Source organism: Pipistrellus kuhlii, unplaced genomic scaffold (assembly GCF_014108245.1).
Source record: "Pipistrellus kuhlii isolate mPipKuh1 unplaced genomic scaffold, mPipKuh1.p scaffold_m20_p_6, whole genome shotgun sequence".
NCBI classification, from domain to species: domain Eukaryota; kingdom Metazoa; phylum Chordata; class Mammalia; order Chiroptera; family Vespertilionidae; genus Pipistrellus; species Pipistrellus kuhlii.
Window position 1 is genome coordinate 75,879,169 of NW_023425562.1, and position 12,879 is coordinate 75,892,047.

Here is a 12,879-nt window from a genome sequence, read left to right on the forward strand (position 1 = left end):
TTGCTGTTCAAAGGTAAGTCCGGCTGCCCCAAAAGGCCATGTGAGTTAGGGAAGCAAGCTGAGCCAGGGCAAAAGCCTGAGTGTCCACAGCCTCAAGACATTGGCACTCGGATTATTTCTCTCTTTCAGAATGGCAGCCCCAGAGCCACTGCTGAACTGTCGGGCACTTTTGTGCAGATTAGCAAAGACACTGCCTCTGCACCCGTAGAAGGCGTGTGTCGGAACTGAAATGATGAACATGCAGACGTGAATGGTGCCCCCGAGACGCGCAGCGTGCTGGTGTGGTGCACGGCCAGTGCCACTGGGCCCAGGGCCACACAGAGGACTTCCCTGGGCTGGCTGGTCGTGGCCTCTGTCTACATGCCATGATCTTGTGAAAGGCATGGAACCACCATAGCAAATGTCATGTGGGAACCAGAGAAACACACACACATTCCCTGCCAATACCTGGCTCCTAAGTCAGACCTGCTAGCTCCCACCTCTGAAACGATGCCCAAAGTGGACCCCAAGAAAGCTCCTACCCCAGGGCCTTTGCACAAGTGTCTCCCTCTCCCATGACACGTTCCCTCAGCAGGGACACAGCTTCCTCTCGCACTGCACTCCAAATTCTGGTCCACTGTCACCTCTTCAGAAAATTCTTCCCTAGATAGCATCCTCTCTACCTCATCATCGCCCCCTCCTGCTTTCATTATCTTCTTAATGCTTTTGACCATCAGACAGACTGGAGGGTTATTGGTCTGTGGTATGCCTCCCTCCACAGAACCCCAGCTCCGTGAGAGCACGAGATCTTGTCTGTCCTGTCCTCTAGTCTATCTCCACTTTCAGTCAGCAAACGTTTTCTGCAGAAGACAAGATAGTAAAGATTTTAGGCTTTGCGGTCTCTGTTGGCAAGGAGTCTGCTTTACCACGGTAGGTCAAAAGCAGCCATAAACAATCTATAATAATAAAAGAGTAATATGCAAATCAACCAAACGGCCAAACAGTGGAACAACCAACCATCTGGATGACCTTCCGCATGATCTTCTGGACGAAGCAGCAGTTGCAAGGGCCAAGGCAGCCACCCCAGGCTGAGAGGGCCTACTCTTGCATGAATTTCATGCATCGGGCCTCTCTTATGGAAATAAATAGGCATGGCTGTTTTCTAATAAAACTTTATTTAGAAAAGCGGGTGGTGGACCAGACTTGGCTGACACAGTCTGAGGACCCTGCCCTAGCTCTCATGTGCCTCATGCTCTCATGTGCACAGGGGCCACCTGGGAATCCGTGTATAGAAGGTGAGTTCTGACTCAACAGGCCTGGTGGGGCCTGTGACACTGCACTTTGAACACACTCCCAGGAGATTTGTGTACCAAATGGCGTAGGGGCACCCAGCCCAGAGCCTGTGTGTGGAAGAAGCCAATCCATATTTGTTGAATGCATAAGAGAGAATTGGAAAAACACTCAGAACTCAACATTTTTCTTGCTGCCATCTTACCACGGCGTCCGAATCTTGCCCTTGCTGATAGGGTCCACTGACTCTATCTTCAGCATATCGGCTTCTGATGGAGGAGGAAGGATATGCGCATAGATGTGGGGTGTGCCCAGTGTTTGCTGAAGACGTATCTGGTCCCTGAGCCAGGGGTCAGGTAAACCAGCGGCTTCAGGAACATTCACCTGAAGCAGGCTTCTGAGACCGTATTCATTGAAGCCATGCTGACAGCTTCCTAACAAATGCCAGCTCAGGAAGACGGGATTCCCTGGCAGAGGCCTAAACCCAGGGGAAAGGCCCATTGGGCTACGTCAACAGCGCCGAGAAGAGCCGCTCGGCTTCCCTTCCTACTCAGAAAAGCAAACACGACGCCCTTTTTAAGCGGGACGGTAATGACCGCCCCAATCGTTTATTGAGAACTTAAAATGTTCGGGGCGTTCTGCCAAGTCCTTTATAAATTACAATGTGAGGATGGCGATGACAACAATGAATAGAACCACAAGGCCAGACTCGGATCCTCTGGAAGGCTATTCAAGAAGCCGGGGACAGTGGGGCCCCAGGGAGACATGCCAGCCCCTGAGTGGAGGCCCAGTGCTGCACAGCTCCTGCACCTTGGAAATTCTGCACCATGTGATGCATTTCCTCCCCCCAGAATTCATCTATAAAAGAAACCAGAGCAGTCTGCACTCAGCGCTGTACTGACTGCATTACACACGTCACTTCCTACGGACATCCTATAGGAAACGTTTTGTCCAGTTTGTCACGAGGGAAAGTGAGGCTCCAGGAGGTCACATAAACCTTGTTCACATCACATCACCAGTGTGGTGAGAACTTCTCGGGCTGAAGGTCAAGAAGATCCCAGGACCCGCTGAACACGGGTCCGATCCCCACGGCCTGCACTGGGGACCTGCCCCCCTAGAGGTGCCGGTGCCTCGGGGCCCCGGTGCAGGCTCACTGGCCTGGCAGGGCCTTTCCTCAGCCTCCAGGCCTCACCCCAGGCAGGCTCGGGACTGCCAACAGCAGCCCTCCGCCCCCTCAGCCCCAGGGAGGCTGCATCCACCCACCAGCCGGCCACTGCCTGCGTCTGGGAGGGCCTGCGGGCTGCTGTGGCCCAACAGGGAGGGGAGGGGCCAGGTGGGCGGGGAGACACCGCTGGGGGCGTGAACCTGAGCTAGCTCACAGGGGAAAAATATGACTTGACGCTTGACCCGACTGGCTTTCCTACATTTTTCAAAATACTTAAGCAAAATAAAAGCCCCCAGGAGCAACCAGGAAAATTACCTCAGGATCATTAAGAATTTCTCTTTCATCTGGCCAGCGTGGCTCAGTGGTTGAGCATTGACCTATGAACCAGGAGGTCACAGTTCCATTCCCAGTCAGGGATCATGCCTGGGTGGCGAGCTCAATCCCCAGTAGGAGAGATACAGGAGGCAGCCGATCAATGATTCTCATCATTGATGTTTCACTCTCCTTCTCCTTTCCTCTCTGAAATCAATAAAATGTGTGTGTGTTTTTTAAGAATTTCTAATTCTTCTTTGTGGCCCAGGTAGTTAAGAGTGTAGGCTTTGGAGCTAAACCATCTAGGTTTAGTGCATGGCCCACCCACTTCCTGTGTGACCTGAGGCAAGTTAATGGACCTCTCTGTGTCTCTAAGTGCTGCCTAGAAACAATGGTGGCATTGTGTCCATTTATACACAGGAAGCACTTAGAACAATCCCCAATCATATTCAGTGCTTGGCAAATGCCAGTCTCCCCTGGTGCCATGAAAATAACCTGGCTCAGACCTGACTGTGTAAAGAGATGGGATTGAGCACTGGTAGCTTAAGCATCAGCATAGGGAGACCAGAAAGGCAATTCGCCAAAGCAGTAACATCTCTTCCCGGCGACAAAGGTGCCATGTTTTAAACAATGCATACCCATTAAAACAAGAAAATAAACAACTGAAAAAATATTCAGGGGGCACAGATACACACATATACATTTATATAGATATGTATGCATGCATACACATACATAATGTATATTTTATATAAAAATAGATCCTTTGAATATGCATGACTGCGTGTCCACACACACACACACACACACACACACATGCACCCGCAGGAACTTTTCAAACCTGTATCAGAAAGTTCAGAACCCACTACTTCTAAGCAGGAGCCAGAGGGCTGCAGGGAACAGAGGAAACGTTTGGCCAAGGAGCCCGACAGACATGCTTTTGGATCCAGCTCATCACATCTGCGCTGTGTGACCTTGAGCAGGTCCTCTGACTTCTCACAGAGCAGCTGCTGAAATGACGGGCGCCCACGTCACATCCACCCCGCTTCAGGGTCACAGCATGAAACCGAAACGTCCACGTGAAAACAGATGCTCCCTGTGTACCCTCACAGGATGGTGCAGAAGAAAACGGACCAGGAGGAGGAGGAGCAATAACAATACGCATCGCGGAGCACTCGTTGCACGCCAGGCCCCATTCTCCCCACGTTACCATGGTCAGGCATTTACGCTTCGAAAAGACCCTGGAAGGCAAGTATTAGCATCATCCCCTCTGCTGAACTTGGGACCTTGAGAATCAGTTTTCTCATCCGTAAATGGGGTTAATAACCACACCGCTGGCTTCTGCAGCCAGCACACAGGGAAAGCTCGGTCAGGGTCAGCCTCTTTGTCACATGTGACCATGTGCCCAGTGGGAATGACAGTCAATACCTCTGAGCCTCAGTTTCTCCATTCATGGAACAGGGACAACATGCCTGCCTGAGCGACTCCGTGTGACGTGCTGGTCACATAGTGAATGCCCAGTGATCAGGTGTGACGATGGGCAGAGTCAGCCCACCATCTTCCAGGAGCCACCCAACAAGCAGCTGGAACCTCCACGCTGCCTCCCAGCTCCAGAGGAGGGCTCTGCTGGGAGCAAAGTAACTAACAGCCAAGGTGGGGACTCCACTGCTCTCCAGCTGCCTGGCCCCGAGTAAGTGACGTTGGCTTCCCCTGTGCTTCCTGGCCCATCCGTGCAAGGGGCACGGCAGCCCCAGATCACCGAGTGGTTGCAAGGACAGCGGAGGACCATCTGCAGCAAGGACACGCTGTGTGAATGAGCAATGTGCACATCCTCACGCCCTCAGGTTTGGTTTTCAGCCAGAGGAAGCCTGAAGGGGCACCAGGACACGACTTAGGCGAACAGAGCTCCAATGCTCCCAAGCCACGCCCACCACACTCCTCCTCAAGAACGGAGCAGGGCCCAGATGCCTGCTTTGTGGCCAAGATCACGCTGGGCGCTTTTGTTTAAAATCCTAACGACTCTAGACAAAACAGACCGAATATCTAAAAATGGAGGTCGGTCTCACTTCACAATCAGAGAAAGGGCAGAGCCCCGAAGCTGGTGGCCACCAGGCAGCCTCGCTCCAAACAGCCCCCTCTCCTCCCTCCAGGGGGCTGCACAGTGTGAGGGCTCCATGTAGACTCCGGCCCCAGACCTCCTCTGTCCAAACCAGAGCCACCTCGCACCGGCTGGGTGGCCTCAGGCGAGTTGCCGAACGTCTCTGTGTCCCAGTTTCCCTGTCTGGACAGGAGAGCTGCAGCCACCACCTCCGCCCCGCGGCATCGCTGCAGAGACAAAGTAGGTCACTCGGAGGAGAGTACACGGCGGCGCTCAGCTTGCGCCAGAACCCCGGGGTGCCCATCCCATAGGAGGGACCAGAACGCTGCCGGGCGACACGCGACGTTCCCTCTCCGTGTTCCCACAGAGTGCCAAGCACATTGCAAGCCTCAGCCTCCGCCTGTCTTTGCAGAGCAATTGCTTTCTCCCGGATTCTGGAGCTTTCTATTTTCTGCCTGCATCCGGGGGCAACGTTTGACAGACGCCCACTCATGCCAATTCATCTTTAATGCGAACTAAAAGCAGGCTTTTTTTTTTTTTTATCATCGGTGTGCCTTTGTCATGAAGATGGTACTATCCACCCTACCACCCCTCATTGCCCCACAACTGTGCGTGCACCAGCCCTACCCCCCCCCCTACAACCTCCCTCAACCCCCCACTTATCATCCCCTCTCTCTGCCTGGCTCACCCGGAGGCCAAGGTCACACACCGGGGGACACATCTGGCCCACAGATACACTTGGTGTGGACTTGAGTCTTTTTAAAAGTTTTCTAAATTAATTATCAGTGTTATCATCAAAAGACTGGCACAGACGAGGAGAGGCTGCTGGGGATGGCTCAGCATCCCCACCCAGCCCGTCTCCATCTTAAAGGAAAAGGCTGCATCAGGCCACTCCTTCTGAAAACAGGAGGGGTCTCAGCGGGGACGGGCAGGGCCACGCAGCCCTGGGGAAGCTGGCTCCGGAAGCCTGCAGCCACAGCATGTGTCCCGCACAGCCAAACTCACAAAAACTCCAGCTAGCCCCACTTCCAAAGTACACCCAGGATCCAGTCATTTTTAATTTCCTCCACCCCAACCCTGGTCCAGCCAGCATCCTCTCTGGGCTGGACGCCCTGCAACTGCAACTGACCCATCTCCCTGCTTCTCCCCCGACCCCCTACAGCCCATTCGCATCAGCACGGCACCCCGGGGGACTCTGCTGGAACATGAGTCAGACCCAGCCCTCCTGACTCCCATCTCCCTGGGAGCAGAAGTGCAAAAATAGTGCCCGAGGCCCGATCCCCCCACCCTTGTGCCTCTGGGCCTCTGTCTCCCACTCCTCTGGCTGGCCACCCTCCCCTCTTCCCACTCAGGCCTCCTCTGGCGGAGCCCGATGTCCCCCAACTAACAGCACTCTGCCTCGGATCCCCAAACCGTCTGCTCATCCATCTCCTTCTTTGCTCAGATGCCACCTCCTGGGGAAGGCCTCCCTGACCGCTCCCAGCTCCCCTGGCCTGCTAGTTTCCCCCGACATACTTATCACCTCCCCACAGTCTATTTAATTTTCCTATTTATGAGATTCATTGTTTATCTCCCCGCAGCCAGAACATCAGCTCCACGGGGCAGGAACTTGTGTCTGTTTTGCTCGCGGCCAGATTCCCGGCGCCTGGCTCGGTGCCTCGGCCAGAGAAGGTGCTGGGGGAATGTTCTAACCACCGAGGGAATGAGCAGAGGAACCCCGGGACCTCCGCACAGGCCCCACGGAAGCTGGAGGAGTGTGAATCTCCATTTCCCTCTGCTTTCCTTCCGCTTTCCCAGGGCAGACTGAGCTTCCTGGAAGAGCAAACACAGGAGCCCTGATGGAGCAAACCAGCCTTGGTAAGACCTGCTTTCATGTCTTAAAAACAGGGGGGCCACACGGCATGTTTCATTAGTCAAATAGAAGCCTGTGTGCTCAGCCAGCTGCTGGGGAAGGCCTGCTCGCCATGGGGACCCCCGCTCCGCCTGGGGGGGTGTGGGGAAGAGGGGAGAGGACCTCGCCCACCTGCCTTCTCCCTCAGACATAATTCAGAGTGAGCTGCACACAGTGCGAGAGCTGGAATCCACCGGGATGAAACACACGGCCCCGTAATCCCTTTTACAAGCTGAAAGCCTGGAGACTCGATCGGCCTCCTCTGGACTGGGGGAGGGGGCGGCAACCTGAACAGGTGCGCCCCTGGCCCCCCACTGCACCCTGCAACGCTGGCTATGCTTACCCGGGACGGAACGGAAATCGAGTTTGTGCATCTGTGAGGAATTTCTCCTATGGGACCGACCGACCCATGTTTTCTCCACCTGTCCGAGCAGCTGTTTGAGGGAAGCCAGAGCATTGCTCTTGGAGGTGTGCTCCGTGGCTCAGCATCCTCCTGTTCGGATCCCTTTCTAGCCCAAAGGGTGGCTTTCTGATCCTTTTTCAGTTGAAAACATGACCCAGGGAGTGGCAAGAATAACTTCTTTTTTTTTTTTTTGAAAGTCCCAGCCCAAGGATGGCTAAGGAATATAGGGAAGTACCCTGCGTGGGGGATTCCTATCTGTGGTCAGAGGGTCTGGGAGCAGGCGGGGAGGGTTACAATGACCACTGTGTGACAGAGGCCTCTCTAGACGGCAGGATTCTTAGGTCTCAGAGGCTGAGGGGCGATGGAAACAGTAAAGCCCAACCTTGCGAGCCGCATGTGAATGGCGCTCTGTCCACCCGGGGCCTCCGCATCCTGTCCCGAAATAGAACGAGGAAGCGAGGGCAGGGTCCGCCCGAGGCGTGTGCCCTTTCAAGGTGAATCGAGTGGTTCCCTTTCTGGTCTGATCCCAGCAGGTCAAACTCCGGCCACGGGGCCAAGACGCCTCACTCCCTTGGAAAGGGCGGTGCGTTTGTTCTGTTTCGATGGGATTCGGAGCTTTGTAGGAGAGACTGCCTGGGCCTGGCTGCCAACAGGGCTCCCTCTGAGCTGGGCAATTCCTAGAAATCGCATAGTAAATATAGCCTCGTTCTAATCACGCTTTCTATGGGTAAGCCTTGGAGTAGCACAGTCCTTATTCACCCCCAGAGGGTATGAACTTGAGGATGTTTGCCTTGAGCCAAATCTAGCCCAAGGGTAGATTTAGGAGCCAAAACTTCATCATCAGAAATGTCACGGAAAGTTTCAGAATCCTAGTTCCTCTGGAAAATAAAACTGTAAAAGCTGGCAACAATGGGCCCACATTCCCAGATGGCACAGCCAATGGGGGCTGAAGAGATGAGGCATAGAGTCTGCTGTGCCCCACTCCCCATCACTCCCTATTGCTCCCCGGCATTTGGCCAATTCAGTCAGGAGCGTGTCAGTGTGTGATCCTGTTTCTCCAACCTCTGCTTTGGTTCTCCTCTCCGTTCATTGCCTCTGAGGAGCTGCGAGTTACTAAGGAGGGTGTGAGGAACCCACCCACATAAGCAATAGGCACCAAGCCCGCCGATGATGGTGCCGGTGGTCCTGTGCCATCGCAGGCCAGAGGGTTAGAAAGTCACAACTTTGCTTCTGAGATCCGGGTTCCCACATCTAACTGCCTACATGACATCTTTGCTTGGATGCCTCACAAGGTCTTCCTTCTGCCTAACCCCGAACTCATCTTCCCCTAAGAAACTTCTTCCCCAACTCTTCCCCTACGGCAGGTGGCACCACCCTTCCCAAGCCACACCCCACGCCAGCACCAAATCATCTTCCTGCTTCCTTCCTCAGCCCTTCTAACCCTCCCCCTCTAGAGAGAAGACTGAGTGATCCTGAAAATATTAAATCAGAATCGCCTTCCTCCCCTACCCAAAATGTGTTACCAGCTTCCCCTTGCCCTGGATTAAAATCCTAGCTCCCCAACTTGGTTTATGAGTCCTGCATGTCCTGGCTAAACTCAAGTAACCCTGGCCCCCCTGCAGCTCTTCAGACACATGAGTTCTTCCCTGCCTCAGGGCCTTTGCACGTGCCCCTACCACCGCCAAAAGAGGACAGCAAGGCAGAGCAAGGCCGGGCATGATGCTTCTCTGTGCTGGCTCCTCACCTGCTCCAGGTGCCAGATGGCAGGTCACCTCCTCAGCAAGACCCTCCCTCTAATGCAGGTCTCCCAAGTACCCTCTTGGCAAGGTTTTCTTGAAGGAGTTATGCCCAAGTTCTGAATCCAACAGATGAGCTCCTTATCAGCCATCATGTCTTACCTAAGAGTTCACATGTCATTCCATCCCATGTCTGGCCTCCCCGACCCACCTACACCCCGACCCAATGGTCACACTAAACCGTTCTGGTGTACTTTGCACCTCCCTGCCTCTGAGTTCCATCTCACCTCTCATTATACTACTGGCACCTAGCACAGTACTTGGCACACAGTAGGTCCAAACAAAATATTGGTCAAATGAATGAGTCATGAAATCTAAAAAGCACTTCAAGTTTAGAGCCAACTTTCTTCCAAGACTAAATGACATTCAGGTCAGAAAAAAAAAAAAGTTGAATGTGATATATGCTTAAGACTTAAATTTTATATTTAGAAGAACAGATGAAGTGGTCTTGTATTTGTTTTACTGTCATATGAAGAGGAGCATAAAACCACTAAGCACGCAAAAAAAAATATATTAAGTTTCATAGAATGGCAAATAAAAAAGAAGGGTGGGGACGGATGATTGAGGAGGGGAGGGAGCCCTGGTTTCAGTACAAAAATAGAAACAGTTGGGGAGATAAAGAGAGAGATAGAGATCAAGAGAGAAACCAGCAGAAAGTTCTAGCAAGGTACAAAACGGGGCTTCATTCCTCTTCTGGGAAACACGGGGGCACCCTCCAGATTTTGAAAGGGGTTTTCGCACCTACTAAAAGCTTAAGCTCACTTGTTTCTCAAGGTCTCTCTTTTCTTCATTTTTCAAAGGAATTTTTAAAAAACCAACTACCTACACTAAAAATCAGGGATTAGCACATTTCATTTTTGAAGAGCACACAAACTGTCCAAAAGGAAAAAAAAAAAGATACTTCACTTTGTGTTTTCTGAGAACATGGCTTAATTTTGAAGTCATACAATGAGTTTTCAAAGTTATGAGCAAGAATAAGAACGGATCCTTGGGGGCTGTTGGAAGAAAGGGTGTGAAAGTCAAGTGCTCGGTAGCAGAGTCTTTTGAACTGCACATCTCTTCTCTGAAAATTTCCATGGCCCCGGCCATGATGAATGAGTGAGCAGAGGTTAGCACCACATGTGGCTGGACCTCACTGGCCAAGCTAACTGGCCCAGTGGACGGCACCCATCCCAACCAAGGCCCATTAGCACTTCCCTGAGAATCAGGGTTTGGACTCCAATGGGCTAGTGAGGGAGGTGAAATCGGAATAGCATATACACTTCATAGGCAGGGAGTGTAGGTAATTTCCCACCAGGCTTTCTCTGCCTGGGGAGAGAAAGAAGATCGGGAAGAGACGCAGAAGATGGGGAAAGTGGTGCAGCTGGCAGAGCCAGACCCCAGGATCCAAATCCAATATCCACCACTCAGTAACTATGACCTTGAATGAGTTCCTTGACATGTCCTTGTCAAGGAGGGCTCTGATTAGTAATGTACACAGCACTTGGAACAGATCCTGACATGCATTATATGCTCACTAAGTGTTTACTGTTATTACTGTGTTGCTAAACTGTAAGCTGGTGAGGATTGCTGGCTGTTTTGTTCACACCCTGTCCCAGAATCTAGAACCGTGCCTGGTACATAGTAGTGCTCAACAAGCATTTGTTGAGTGATCAGAGGATGAAGAAGCCCTGAAAGGGTAGAGTCCCCTGACTCTCTTCCTTATCTCAGCTACGACCCCATAGGAGCCATCAGAGTGGGGTCTTAGCAAAGCCTAAGTCAGATCATGCTTCCTTCCTGCTTTTCACACACTTCTCTGTGGCTATCCAGACCCTGAATGCTCTGGGCTCCGGCTCCTTTCTACCTCTCTCCACTCTCTCTCTGGCCCCTCACACTCCAGGTACATTGGCCTCTGATGGTCCTCCGATGTGGTTCCTTCTGCCTCTTGGCATTTGCACATGCTGCTCTCCCTACGTCTCTTCCTCAGGGAAACCTTAGCAGATGTTCTTCTCTCTTACGATGCCTCCTCCACCCGGAACTCCACACTTTTCTTTCAGGCCACTTGCCACAGCTGCTCATTTTATTATCTGTGTGATCAGCCCTTGACTCTTTCCCTCTAGAACGTGAGCTCATGATGAAAGAGATCAAACTTGTTTTATTCTTCACTGTGTTTCAGTATCAGATTCAGTATATGACAAAAGGGAGGTGCCCAACAAATGCTTGCAGAATGAACTCACTTGCTGAATGGATTGACTAAGCAAGGAAGTAAGACTTGGAGGTTGATTTCCTAACTCCAGGTTCTTCTTGAGTTGAATCTACTGGCCTGGTTTTGTCCAACTGCCCCATAGCCTCCTCATACAATCCCCTTTTCTTCTGTTTTGAATGAGTTTCCCTATCCCTCCCAAAAGTGTTGACTTCAAGACACAGACTGATGCCATCCTCCAAGCCAGGAGGCCTTTTGAGGAAGATAACAAGTCCAGAGTCTCTACAATGTCCAGTATATGTTATCACTGAAATATCAAAATACAATCAACAATCACTAGACATGCAAAGAAAGAGGAAAAGGTGACTTATGATCAAGGAAAGGGGGCAATAAATAGAAACAGATCCCAAGACGTCTGTGATGTCAGGTTTAGAAAAAGCAACTGCCAGAAGTTAGAAGTTCCTAATCTATAACAATAAAAGCATAATATGCTAATTAGACCAGATGGCCAAACAGCGGCATGACCATCCGACGACTTTTGGGACAAGCCAGGGCTGCAAGGGCCGAGGCAGTTGCTGCAGCTGTGAGGGCCGAGCCCCTTGCACAAATTTCATGCGTCGGGCCTCTAGTATTCTCATAAAAGTCCTTATCCAGGTGTATGCAGCATAAGTATCTGTGAAGATGTGGGGGTTTGTAGTTTGTTTGTTATCTGAACTCTACTCGTGTCATGTAGCTTCTAACTAAGTAGTTTTTGGTGATACTCAAGAATCTGTATTGTTAACAACTCTAGAGAGCTCTGATGTACACTGCATCAGATCCTTATCATAGAATTCTTACCATATAATACTTACACTTTAAGGCAAGTACTTAAAAAAAAGGTAAATTTATTTAAATGTATTGAAGGTCTGGTTGGGTTGGTTGGTGGGCACTAGTCAGCAGTTACTGGTTAACCCAAAGTACAACTAAGAATATTTCAACTCTAATTATTTTGGAGAAGAAAGAACACTATACTTATTTTGAGAAGAAAAAAAGAGATCTGAGGTTGAAGTGAAAGCCACAGACATAAAAGATAACTACTAAGAAAAAAACAGGAGGAAATGCTCATGGTAAAAAAGAAAAAAAAAATCATAGTACAAACTACTAAAACATCAAGTATACAAATGTACAAAAGTAGACATTACCATGTTTGTGAATAGAAAAAAGACAAACAGGAAATATATCAAAATGCTAATAACAGTTATTTTAGGTAGTTTGACTATGCATAGTTTTTTGTTTGTTTTAATTTATTTCAGAGAGGAAGGGAGAGATAGAAACATCATTGATAAGATATAATCATTGACCAGCTGCCTCTTGCGTGCCCCCTATTGGGGATCGCGCCTGCAACCTGGGCATGTGCCCTTGACTAGAATCAAACCTGGGACCCTTCTGTCTGTAGGCTAATGCTCTATCCACTGAACAAACCAACTAGGGATAAGTATGAATAGTTTTAATTTGTTCCAACTTTCCTATATTTTACAAGAGTATATTGATTTTCCTCTATTCACGCTCATCTAAGTTTTAAACACAACACGATGGCTTCAGAAACCTCTGTCAATACACAAACATCTGAAAAATTCTAGCAGTGTTTCAATCAGAAAGAGAAGGGAAGAAGTAGCTGGAGCATGAATATCGAAAGAAGACTTTCTTTTCTGGCATCTTGATAGCTGATTCATTTCAGATACTAATTTGATCTTTAATGCCTCATCCCTTAGAGGAGTAAGAGG

General features: G+C 50.5%; 1 protein-coding gene across 7 annotated transcripts in view; it reads right to left on the reverse strand.

The window, feature by feature from the left end:
• The window catches only part of NFATC2 (nuclear factor of activated T cells 2), a 152,049-nt gene that overhangs the window by 100,835 nt on the left and 38,335 nt on the right, over nt 1-12,879 (reverse strand). The gene's annotated exons all lie outside the window — the stretch shown is intronic.